The following is a 12,315-nucleotide window of genomic DNA, read 5'->3' on the forward strand; positions in this document are numbered from 1 at the left end:
GATGATAATGTTTTGGAATATCAATTATCGGTACTAGAAACTAATAATGCCAAAAAAATATTTTAGTAAAAAATCATTTAGGAAGATAACCATGTTTGTGTTTTGTTAAAAAAATAGTAATAAAATAAATAAAATAAAATCGTTCTATATTATTCAGTATATGAATCTTCAATTCAAAATAGACATTTCTTATACCCAAGATTAGTATGTGAAGTACAAGGAATTGAAACTTTTGTCGGGAATACCAGAGAACTTGTTCACACTACTTTCCATGTATTATCATAATCTGAATAAAGAAAAAGAAGAAACCATAACACATCATATCAAGATGTATTCGTAAAGTCGGTTTGAGCTCTTATTCACCACAATTGGTTGTGTTGTAAGATTCAATTGTATTATGCCCTTACGTCATATATATTATATTGATTATATTGTGACTCACATCGTTTATAAATTAACACATTAAGCTTGTGATGAGTACTTATTATATATGGTGTCCACTTGAAAGGAAAATACTTATGAATGTTGTTCTTGTTGGGTTTTTTATGCATCTATATGCATGATCAAGGCAATGGAAACAAAAAACAAAATACATATGTGTACATGCACCCTAGGATCTAGGGTTTACCAATAATAGCAACCTACTTTGAAATTGAACTAAATAAAGGTAAGAACACTAACATCTTGATCTTTTGATTAAGACTATGTGATTGACAACTCTTGCAAATGATGAAGAACCCAAAGGAGAATCTTTTTAATATAGTCAGACTCAAGACTTCAAAAAGCAAAAACCAAGGAAACTTTAAGAAGGAATAATGTAACACCCGGTTCCTGGTATGTATTTCATTCAAGTATTTTTCACAATTTGGACTGAGACTCGGCGATTTGATGGCCCAACTCGTCGAGTAGTAGCGATCTAGACTCGGGGGTTAAGTGGCGGACTCGTCGAGTCGGAGGCATGATTCGACGAGTAGACTCTGGCTGGACAAACCCTAATCCAAGGGTTTGCACCCTATTTAGACGTCTCATTCAGCCCCCTTCGTCCCTATTGCCCTCGGAACTCTCTATAGCCAAAACCTTAATCGTTTGTGTGAAGAGCTAAGGCATTTGTGGTGGTTTTTTGGTGATTTTGAACACAAGGAAGAAGGAAAAGCCTAGTGGGATCAAGAGAAGACCAAGGGAGTTCAAGTTTGTGCATCATTTGCAGTTCCTAGAAGGTATAAAGTCGATATCTTGCTTGTTCATGTTGGATTAATGTCTAAGTCCATAACTATAATTGGTAAGACTTGACCCGACCCGGCATGGTCCATTTGGGTTACATGGCATCATGCACTTGGATAGACTAAATGAGAGCAATAAGACACTTATGGTTATTAATATATTATAAGTTCTAGTATATTAATAATAAGAATAATAAGATTATTTAATTAGTATTGATCAAGAATTAATCTAGGATTAATTAAGTGATCAAAAGAAGACTAATTAAATATATGGGTTGATTGTGTAAATCATCCATACTTATATAGTGGGCTAATGCTCCATGGATTATCTAGTTGGGCTAAAACCCATATGATGCTCCATGGATGCTCCATGGTGTTTTTGTATCCATGGATCATGGAAATGAAAGGCCATGTTAATTAGGGTTTACATGGTGTAACCCTAACTATATATGCATCTTATTCTTGACCAAAATCGGCACTAGTGTGTGTAAAGGAAGGGCTAGCCGATTTCATGAAGTGTAGATTTCTCTCAAGTTATTCCAAGTGTATTTGGTGTTGTGTGAACCATTTGAGGTGTCACACTTGAGGCACTTGGCACTCAAGCTTCATGATGACTTTCTACATGAAAGAGGTATGTATTCTATCTTGTTATATTCATTGTTTTGTATGCTAGATTAGGATAATACCTTGGATGTTCATATTTGCATGTATAATAGAGAAAACATAGATCCAAGGTATTTAGGGTTGCATGTACACTTAGGAGTGTTAGAATGCTCATAACCCATCAGTGGTATCAGAGCCTAGGCTTGTTTTCTTGTTATACTTGCAAAAGTAGCTGAAAAATCGAGTTTTGATGCTGGCTGCACAGCAAACTCGCCGTCCATGAATGGACTCGCCGAGTCCAAGGCAAAATGCATCCAACTCGCCGAGTTGGTTCGTGCACTCGACGAGTTGGACCCCCAAACAGCATAAATTCGACTTTTTTGGCTGGAATTGGACTAGGACATTACCCCAAGATGTTTTTGGACTTATAAACTTGTTTTTGATGTGGTAATGTTCATGCTAATCCAATTTCAAAGATAATTGTCAACAGATTCATGTTTTGTATTAGTTTAAGGTTTAGACTAATTACATGAAAAAGTTTGATTTGAATTATCTTGTTCTTATGAGTTGCTTAGATTAATAGGAAGTTATGTGAAATTATTGTTTTCAATCCAAATTAATCTAAGAGTTGATTCTAAAATGTTTTTTTGTAACTTGTCCTCAAGTTATATGAAAAGTCACATTTAAGTTTCATAAAACTCATAAAAGTTAGCAATGGTTACAAAAGATGAAGAGTCTTGTCCTCAAGTTATGGAAGTTCAAGAGTCACTTCATTAAGAAATAAAATGTGTAACCTTAATTAGTTCCATAAGTTATAAAATAAAGATAAGTTAATTCTTTTATTAGTTTAAAGTCTTCCATAACTTGTCCTCAAGTTATGGAACTTGAAGAGTATTTGGATTAAAACTACTTTAAACACATAAGTTATGGAATTAATTAGTTTTGGAATAGTTTCAAAACTTGCCCTCAAGTTTTGGAATTTGAAAAGTTTTCACTTATGAATACTTTAATTCCAAGTTAGCCCTTTGATGAGGAATGGTCCATTAGCGTGGCCTAGACTGCTCTAACACGCCAGCTTAGCCTGGCGCGCCCCTGCCAGCCCTGCCTGGCGTTCCCTTGTCAGCCCTTGTTGGGGACTCCCTTGCCAGCCCTTGTTGGGGACTCCCTTGCCAGCCCTGCTGAGGATTCTCCTGCCGGCTCGGCCAGGCGCTCCCCCGCCTGGCACTCCCTTGCCATCCTCTCCTGGTGCGCGCCCGCCAGCCCCGCCCGGCGCCTCCGGGCGGCCTTGCCCAACTCCTTGCTAGTTGGGCCTGAATTAGGTTGGCCCAAGGCCTGACCTAATTGTCCCCTATATAATGAATAGTACCTCCTCCATGGAGAGGGACCCTTTCCCTAAACCTTCCCCAGATCTTCCCCCATGGCTCAGCCGCCACTATACTCCGGCTAGGTGGCTCAGCCGCCACCCGCCGCCATACACCACCACTAGCACCAAGATGGTTCTCTCCAGCTATGGAGGACCATATCAGATCTTCTAGTTGATCTAACTTGACCGTTGGAGCCCGCTCCCGGGGCACAGTCCCTAGGACGGCTCTAACGCGTCTCCCTAATTGTGACTTGCAGATCTCCGTCGTAGCAGAAGACCAGAAGCGCTGCCGGAGGTCCATGTTCCATCATTCAACCCTTATACTTTATAATATTATCAGTTAATAATATATATATATATATATATATATATATATATATATATATATATATATGTATGTATAAGAGTAAAGTCAGTCTTACCGTTAGTAGGCCTCATTCACGAAGCCGGTCTATAAGGGGGGTATAAGGTTACTATCTATAAAATGGCAGTTTAATGGGTGTCCACTCTCACCCACCGCTTCCTTGACTGGTGGAGGGTCGTTAGCCGAACGGGTAGGACAAGGACTAGAATTCTCCCTTCATTAAAAGTATTAATGATAAATACTAAGTAACTAAACCTTTTATAAATACCCAATCTTAGTTACTTAGGAAAATGTGAATAAGATGCTAATCCATGAAATTACACTTTGCACTTTGTTTAAGTCGGTTAGTGGAGCGTGTGTGGTTAACCGGCACACTAACTCGTATTTAACAAGGTAGGCAAAGGGTAACTTAATGTTTATCATAGTATCGATGGAGCGTGTGTGGTTAACCGACACATCGATTAAGGGGTAAACACTTAAGGGTATCAAGTAATTTGCATGGTTACTTCACACCTTGTTTTGTGATCCTCGACATCCCAATCACAAAACCTGAAGGGCACACTCGAGATTGAAACATGCCATTGAACAGTTCAATGAATCTCAAAGATCTAGGAGTTTCAAAACCAATTAAAACCTAATAATACATTTCGTTTATCTTGGTGGAAATTAGTGAATCGTCATTCACCTACCTTCAAATATTTTATAGCTTGGATTACTGTCACAACTGGAAATTTTGTGTCGTGTAATCTATACACTCAAGTTAATGTGAATCAAAAACTTAAGAGCATGTGTGATACCTACTATTATGACATCAAAAACTTCAATCAAATACATCATACAAGTGCTACAAATAGTCATCAAACAATTGGAAACCCTAGAAGTTCTTGTTTAGGTCCATTTTTGGACTAGGACTTCCTTATTGGACCCAAATGGACCAATAAGCTTCCAATTTGACTATCATGGGCTTAGAACCCTAATTGGGCTCTAATTGGACTCACATTAATTTATTTCAACATTTTGGGCGATTTTGGACCTAGAATGAAATGAATTAAAAGCTTTGATCCATGAATAACCTAAACTAGTCCAACAAAAATGTAAAAATCCTACCACATTCTTTTAGGTTGAAACACACTCAAACAAACTCTAATATTGGGCTTAGGGGCAAAAAGCCCAAATTTTTCCTTTTCCCTTCAAAACTCTCGGCCCAAGGCCCAAACCCAAGAGGAGATGAAGAGAGTTGACTTTCAAGTGACACCTCACTATTACCTCATGGTTATCCATGCATTATATCTCATATACCCATACATACATCACCTCAAAGATCACTTCTTCTTCCTTTCCCTCACTCTCGGCCATATCAAACACACACACATCTCATAAACTCTCTCAAGAACACTCAAGAAAACTTCCTCCCTCTCCACTCAAAGATCTCGAAATTTAGGAAGCATTCAAGAGGAAATTTCCACAAATTCTTCATGTAAGGTAAGATTATGTTTGGATCTATGACTTAGATTCTTTTTGTCATCAAAATCTTTTCCTAATCCATGCCAAAACCGTGATCTTACCTCTTAGAAGCACATCAAACTCGAGATCTTCAAGAAAAGGGTGCTAAGGCCAAAAATCACCAAGTTTTCTTCCATCTTTTCTTCAAAAACCGAAATCACACACTAAGGTGAGCTTCATACCCCCTATTTTTCTGTTTTTATGAGTTTTATGGGGGGGGGGGAATACAAGTGAAAGTGTAGATCTATATGTGTTTTGTATGCCTTGTATGATTTCTATGCTTATATGTGTGTTTTTGTGTGTTTATAATGTTGGATCTAGCCATAAACCCCTAAAAATCGAGATATGCTTTATGTTAAATGATACTAGCATCAAATATATTTCTACATATAAAGTGTTACAAGAAAAATAGCTAAATGGCTTAGTAACATTTTCTTTGGGCTAAAAACTAAATTTTTGGACCTAAAATGTTAAAAATATAAAGTTAAAGGGCCCAAATTGAAATATTTCGAAATCTGATGGGTGAGATGAGTCAAAACAGTTTCCATAATGTATTTTCTGAAAATATACTTGTTGGAGGATTAAAAACATAAATTTCAAGCTTAATGGGCTAAAAATGACATTTTCGGCCCAATAAGGCCCATTATGCGACATTTTCTGTTTTGGAGGGCCAAAACTGTGTTTTTCTGTAAAACAGTGGACTACTAGTGTTCCAAGTACTTTTCAAAGGTTTAAAATGCTTTTTAAATTTAAAAAGGACCAAAGTTGCAAAAAATTTCCAATTTGGGCCAAAATTGTCAAAACTGCGAAAAAGAGGGGTTGTAACCGAGAAAACTGCATTTTCAGGGACTTAAACTGTTTTCAATGAAAAATATGCTGAAAAATATTAATTTCAATAATTTTTGGTGTTAAAATGTCAAGAAAAATGATTTAAGGACCAAACCGGAAAGTTATTTAATTAGAGGGTTGAAAAAAGTAAATTTTACAAACAATGAGGGGCTGAAAACAGAAAACTTTCAATGCAAATTCAATACACGCAAATTGATCAAATAATGGCACCGCGACTACCGACGAAATACAATACACAACAATACCAAAAGTCGTTAAACGAATTGGTTCGGTCTCGAACCAATAAAAATCCGAAACTACTAACGCGACGATACCTCGATTCATGCAAGTAACATTTGAGAATTCAATATACACGTGAGAGTGCACAGACGTCTACGCACTATCTTTGGGCCCCAAAAGTGTAAAATCTTGTTCGTTGGGCCTAGCTAGCCCAATGACCTGATCTTAAGGCCCGAAGACTTCTACCTTACGAGTTGTTGGGTCTTACACGATCTAACACAGCGTAAAAGGACTTTCAATGGCTTGTATACTATCGGTCCCCAAGGGTCCTTTGGTATTGCTAGTAAAGTCGGTATTTCATGCGAGGCGGGTCCGGGACCCCTCGTACCTTTTTTTTTATCCCCAACCGGTTAATGGAGTCATCGGGGTCTTCGTGTCCTCTTTCTCTTCGGATGTGGGATTACTCGAAGTCAGGGCGGTCGGATAACGTGATTAGTACGGACGACGCCTACGGGGTCGTTAGTATAGTTATAAACTGGTCGTTTGTGTAACGCGTGTTTATAGCAATTAATCATGCTCAAAAATAATCCGATGTCGCCTGGAATTGATAACTTCACGCGTTGCAATGGTTTTATTTTAACTTCATGGAATTCAAAGAATTAGGAAAACATCGGGTTTTCCTAGGGTTTTTCAATGCATTCGGTTTTCAAAACATACACAAGCATGATGAACATTTTCTTTACAACTATAGAAACAAACAAGCATACTTATGGATCTTCACAAATGTTTTCAAGAACTCTTTCAGAAAATATCGGATTTTCTGGTGGTTTTCAAAATGATACAAAACATTGCTTTTCAAATACCGCTTATGAACTCACCAACATTTCGCATGTTGACGTTTTTCAAAATACTTGTATTCTCAGGAAACCAGTGAATCAAAGGAAAATGTACTCAGTGATGGCTTGCAGTTTACTTATTAACGAATCGAACAATTTATTTTTGGGAATGTAACGTTTAAACAATGTACTTCATGTAAACTTTATTGGTTGTACTATATTAATGCATGGTGACGAATGTTGTTACGTTTCATATATATTCAATGTTATGGTATTCAATTAAGTCACGACAGCCCTCGGACGTTTCCGCCGTCTGGTTCGGGGGTGTGACAGGTTGGTATCAGAGCTTTGTTTATAGTGAACTAGCATGTCGAGCCACACATTGATATGCAACTATAAACCAAAAAGAGAGACTAACATAACTCTAAACAAAACAATGTAAATAAAACACTCTTGCTTGCATTAGGAATAGGAACATAACGCCGAACCAAACACAATAATGCTAGTATCTCGGTTAATTCGGGACTGTTCTTAGTGATACCACGGAGTGAATGTAGCCTGATCAACTACATTCTCTCCAAAGTAAAACTAACACACGCCTTGATGAGATCGGGATAGCTAGGGAACCTAAAACTATACCCTTTATCACCAAAAGGAGAATGTTTGCTTAGTCCGTACAATAGTCATAGCACCCTAGGAATAATGTTAGCATATTTACATACTCGCGCAGACAGCATGGCTGGTTTTCATCACCCTGGAGACCCCTATTTCCCTAATCAGGGAAACAACGGATGGCTAGAGGAGGAGGAGCCTGAGGAAGAACCTGAAGAAGAACCTGAGGAAGACCCCGAAGAGGAGTCTGACGGGGAACCGGAGGCAGAAGTCGAGGGCGAGCCTGCCGAACCCGAAGAAGACGAAGAGCATTTCGAAAAGGAGCTCGATGACAGCAAAGGGGGTGATTCGGACGCGGAGTCCGAGGTCATCGACCCCCTTACCCGATCAGGGTGCCTGCTTATCGTGTGGGCCCCACTGGTCCTACCCCTCCTTGGGGCATTGATCTTTGGAGATGGAGCAGACGTCAGGGACAGCGGCCCCCGTTTGGCATGTCACGTGAGTTCTTTGACCTGAGGGACGGAGGACCGGCCGACCGAGCCCTACCGGTCATGGTGAGACGATTACGGGACACCGGCGACCTTGCCCAGGGCACTGCAGATTAGGTACGCCAGCTGTGGACTAGGGTCGAGCGTGCGGAACAGGAGACGCGTGATGTCCTTCGGGAGTTTCACATGAGGCAGGTAAGGTGGGAGTCTCGACTTCAGGACGCAGAACGCTTGGTGGCTCGTCTTCAGGGAGCATCCACATCCTCGGCACCACCTCCGGATGCAGCTCGTCACGGTTAGGGATAGACTTGTCTTAGTAGGTTGTTAGGAACTATGCTATGTACTCCGACTCTATGTTTAAGTGACTACACTACTCATAGAGCCGTTATGCTGTCGAAATAGCGTCACTTATGTATGCCCTTACGAGCAAAATTTTCTTGTATTAAATGCGGATAATATTAATGAACTTTTGTGTGCTTTACTACGATATTACAAATTGCTATGTGTTGAGAAGTTATGATTGTATGTCCGATGGTAGTAATGTCTAAGTCCGTACCATACCCCTAGTTAGTAGGATCACAACCTCACCGAAATCACATCCACTCAACATCTTTCCGTTTCGTGACAGAAAGATGCCTCTCCGACCTACTCGCGGAAACCCAGGACCAACCCCACCTGAGATTGACTCCACTGTGTTCCAGGCAGCCGTGTCTGCTGCGGTCACCGCAGCTATGGCACAACTCCATCAGGGGAATAATGGAGGAGGCAACGGGCAAGGGGCAGGAAGTTCGAACAACGGGATGAACCAAGGTCCTACCAAAACATGTACCTACAAGGACTTCACGAACGCTAAACCACGAACTTTCAACGGCACTGGAGGGGTGATCACTCTGAAGCGATGGATTGAAAAGGTGGAGTCGGTATTCGAGATATGCGATTGCCCCGAGCAGATGAAGGTGAAGTTCGCGGCCTGCACTTTTGTGGACCAAGCACTTACTTGGTGGAACGGACACGTAGAAGCTATGACGCTCCCTGTAGCCAACTCTATACCATGGGCAGAAATGAAAGAAATGTTAATGGCTGAGTACTGCCCCCGAGGCGAAATACAGAAGATGGAGCAAGAGCTATGGAACCTCACTGTGCAGAACGCGAACATCGATGCCTACATATCGAGATTTAGCGAACTATCTCTGCTGTGCCCGGGTATGATCACATCAGAAGGAAAGAAGATTGAACGATTCATCTGGGGACTGACATCCCCCATTCAAGGGAATGTGATAGCCGCGAACCCTGAAACGTTTGACAGTGCGAAGAGATTGGCGAAGAGGTTATATGATCATAACAACAAGAAGGGCGAGAAGCCAGTGGAGACTGAGAAGAAAAAGGAGGGTGATGGCAGGAAAGGGAAGAACAACAAGAGGAAGGGACATCAGGGCCCCGAGACCTCTAAAAAGCAGCAGACAGTGGCAGTTAACGCTATCACCGCACCGGTTCCAGCCACACCACATGCTCCAGCCTCAGCTGCTTCAAATGCTTCAAGACCCTATTCTGGTAATCTTCCCAAATGCAATACGTGCGGTCTCCATCATCACGGCGAATGCAGGGAATTCCATTGCACCAGTTGCAACCGAAGGGGACACACTGCAAGGTTCTGCAGGACTTATCCTCCTCAGAACCAAAGTCAGGGAAACAACCACAACAACAACAACAACAACCACCGCAATAACCACAACATCAATGCCGGCGGCAACAATGCAGGGCCTAGCCACACCTGCTTCGGGTGTGGAAGGACGGGGCATTTCCGCCGAGATTGCCCTACCAACAACAATTCAGGAAACAGAGGAGCAGGAAGGATGCTGACTATGGGTCAGGGTGAGGCAGTTCAGGACCCCGCAGTTGTGACCGGTACGTTTCTCCTAAACCACACTTATGCATGCATCTTATTTGACACCGGAGCGGAGCGAAGTTTCGTAAGCGAGAAGTTTAAACATTTATTAAATCAACAACCCCAGAAGCTAAAAGAAACCTATACGGTGGAAATGGCCAATGGGAAAACCGAATCCACTGGGGAAATCTACATCGGATGTACCCTAACCCTTAACCAACACGTCTTCCGAATAGACCTAATGCCAGTATCAATTAGGAGTTTCGATGTGATTATCGGCATGGATTGGTTAAGCCCCCACCATGCTGAGATTATGTGCCACGAGAAGGATGTTCGCCTTCGTCTCCCAAATCACGAAACCCTAGTAGTTTACGGAGACAAACCCAGCACGAATCTTCGTCTCATCTCGTGCATCAAGGCACAAAAACATCTGCGAAAGAACAATTTGGCGTTCTTGGCTCACATAGTGGATAAGACCAAGGAAGAAACTGACATCCGAGATATTCCGGTAGCGTGTGAATTTCCAGACGTGTTTCCTGAAGATCTTCCGGGAGTACCCCCAGAGAGACATGTTGAGTTCCGAATCGACCTCGTTCCAGGAGCAACTGCTCTCGCTAAATCACCCTATCGGTTGGCTCCTGCTGAAATGCAGGAATTGTCCAGCCAACTCAGTGACCTTCTGGACAAGGGATTTATCCGACCTAGCTACTCGCCATGGGGAGCTCCAGTGCTCTTTGTCAAAAAGAAGGACGGATCTTTCAGAATGTGCATCGATTACAGAGAGTTAAATAAACTCACTGTTAAAAACCGCTACCCACTCCCACGAATCGATGATCTATTCGACCAGCTCCAAGGAGCTAGTTATTTCTCTAAAATAGACCTACGGTCCGGATACCACCAACTCAAAGTCCGGGAAGAGGATATTCCTAAAACCGCTTTCCGAACCCGCTACGGACATTATGAGTTCGTCGTAATGCCCTTCGGTCTAATAAATGCACCTGCCGCATTTATGGACCTAATGAATCGAATTTGCCGACCGTTCCTCGACAACTTCGTCATTGTGTTTATCGATGACATTCTCGTCTATTCTCGAAGCAAAGGGGAGCATGGCCAACATCTCCGACAAGTCCTAGACACTCTGCGATCGGAAAAGCTTTACGCGAAACTCTCCAAGTGTGAGTTCTGGCTCCAGAGTGTGAATTTCCTAGGCCACGTAGTTAGCCAAGACGGAATTCATGTGGATCCCTCTAAGGTCAAAGCTGTGGAAGGATGGGCAACTCCGACCACGCCCACTGAAATTCGTCAATTCTTAGGTCTAGCGGGCTACTATAGGAGATTCATTCAAAACTTCTCTAAGATCGCCAAGCCACTTACCTCGCTTACCCAAAAGGGCGTACCATTCAAATGGACAGACAAACAAGAGATTGCATTTCGAACCTTGAAGCAAGCTCTCTGTAGCGCTCCCGTACTATCTCTACCTGAAGGAACGGAAGATTTCGTGGTCTACTGCGACGCGTCGAATCAGGGCTTAGGTTGCGTTCTCATGCAACGTGGAAGAGTGATAGCATACGCGTCCCGCCAACTAAAGACGCACGAAGTAAATTATACGACCTATGACCTAGAATTAGGAGCCGTGGTCTTCGCTCTGAAAATTTGGAGGCACTACCTGTACGGTACGAAGTGCACCATCTTCACGGACCACAAGAGTCTCCAGCACATCTTGAACTAGAAGGAGCTGAACATGAGACAACAAAGATGGGTTGAATTGCTAAACGATTACGAGTGCGAAATCAAGTACCACCCAGGCAAGGCCAACGTGGTAGCTGATGCATTAAGTCGGAAGGAGTACTCTAATCGCCGCACGAAAACTCTCTCGATAACCATTGTTATATGAGAACTCGATCAACGGTAGGTGGGTATCCCAAGACCTTCCAAAGTCTATCACACTTGCACGAAGCATGTCTTCAAGCGTTTGAATGGTTCGTTCACTTTGACCGTCCGTTTGTGGGTGATATGCGGTGCTCATATCGAGATGAGTTCCCATTGCCTTGTGGAGTGATTGCCAAAAGCGCGATGTGAACCTACTATCCCTATCCGAGATGATAGATTTTGGCACTCCATGGAGTCTTACGATCTCTCGTAGGTACAAACGTGTTAGTCTCTCCATCGTGTAGGATTCTTTGATTGGCAGGAAATGGGCAGATTTCGTCAGTCGGTCGATTATTACCCATATGGTGTCCAGTCCGTCCGACGTCTTGGGCAGCTTGGTCACGAAATCCATAGAAATCCCCTCCCATTTCCACTCAGGGATTGCCGGTTGCTGTAACTGTTGGTTTTGAGCATTCTAACACTCCTAAGTATACATGCAACCCT

Source organism: Lactuca sativa, chromosome 3 (assembly GCF_002870075.4).
Source record: "Lactuca sativa cultivar Salinas chromosome 3, Lsat_Salinas_v11, whole genome shotgun sequence".
NCBI lineage: Eukaryota > Viridiplantae > Streptophyta > Magnoliopsida > Asterales > Asteraceae > Lactuca > Lactuca sativa.